The following is a 1291-nucleotide window of genomic DNA, read 5'->3' on the forward strand; positions in this document are numbered from 1 at the left end:
CGATAAAGGCAGTAAACATTGCTTACCTTGATTATTCAGTATGGATACTCCATGAAAACACAAAACAAACGCGGTCATCATGTTTGCCGACTATTTGAAAGAACTGCAACTCCTAATCCAATCATTTATTCGCATCATTCCAATAAGCGAGTCCTTTTAGTTCCCAACAGGTTGGACTAGGAAACAAGTGTCTCACTCGCGCTATCCCACTGGCTCGTGGATGGAATCCAGCGAGAGAGCGAGCGTTCACTGCGTGGCGCGAGGGAGTGGGCGGAGCAAATGCCACGTGAAGCCCCGCCCTCCGTGGGCTCCAAGTTCAACCTGTTGAGATGGATTCTGTACACTACTGTACTACTGTTCCCAAACTTCATGACAATATAATGTTAGATTCCAGTCGAGGGCCCCCTGACACAGGCCGGGCCACACTATTTTTCTTCTGTGCTCCCGCTTTCACAACGTAATAGAGTTGGTGCATTCCTAAACCCATTCAAGTACAGAAAACATCAAACCCTTTAACATTGTAAAGAAGACAATGATAACACAAAGTCCTCCATCAGTATCCTCTTTTCAAACAGCTGGGACATACTGTAGGCTAATTCTCCTCTGCGCATGCAGTAGTCTACACTCGCCTCCAAAAAAGTTGTCGCCTATCCATCTGTTTGGAATAACAGCCAATAACCTGACTTTCAATTAATCACTTGGCTTCAGAAGTCACTCATATGAAAGCTACAACCCTCTCGAATGAAAATGAATGTACAAAAATAAATGTCATGCACCAAAGAAAGATTGACCCTTTAATGAACACAGACAGTGCAGATTTTGACAAGACAAAAGTTTTGTCGCCTATCGAACATAATGTGAAAATGAGCAGATAAGTCACTTCAAAACACTTCAAATACGCAGATCGGGTGTCATACTTAATCACTGATTCACTCACACCTCTCCAGAAAATCAACTTTGGCCTTAGGTGTATGTTTAGGGTCATTGTAATCATGGAAAGCAACACAATGAAAATCAATGGAGTTCAATGAGAGATGGTGACATATTTGCTATTCGTAGAGCAATACATTTTTAACTTCATGATGTAATCAATGATAAAAGCCTTCACACACCAGCAGCATGCCAACACCCCCAACCTCACCGTAGGCATGCTTATGGTGAGGCCAGGGGGGCGTTGGCATGCTTATGGTGAGGCCAGGGGGGCGTTGGCATGCTTATGGTGAGGCCAGGGGGGCGTTGGCATGTTTACGATGAGGTCTGGGGGGGCGTTGGCATGCTTATGGTGAGGCCA

The 1291-nt window shown here is 44.8% G+C and overlaps 1 protein-coding gene across 1 annotated transcript in view; it reads right to left on the reverse strand.

Annotated features, from left to right (window-relative positions):
* The window catches only part of shroom1 (shroom family member 1), a 63579-nt gene extending 63383 nt beyond the window's left edge, over positions 1-196 (reverse strand). The window contains exon 1 of the mRNA XM_063204159.1: positions 27-196. The gene's annotated coding sequence lies outside the window, so the exon portion shown is untranslated. The remainder of the gene's footprint in view (positions 1-26) is intronic.
* Positions 197-1291: the final 1095 nt, after the last annotated feature.

Source organism: Engraulis encrasicolus, chromosome 7 (assembly GCF_034702125.1).
Source record: "Engraulis encrasicolus isolate BLACKSEA-1 chromosome 7, IST_EnEncr_1.0, whole genome shotgun sequence".
Classification (NCBI taxonomy): Eukaryota; Metazoa; Chordata; class Actinopteri; order Clupeiformes; family Engraulidae; genus Engraulis; species Engraulis encrasicolus.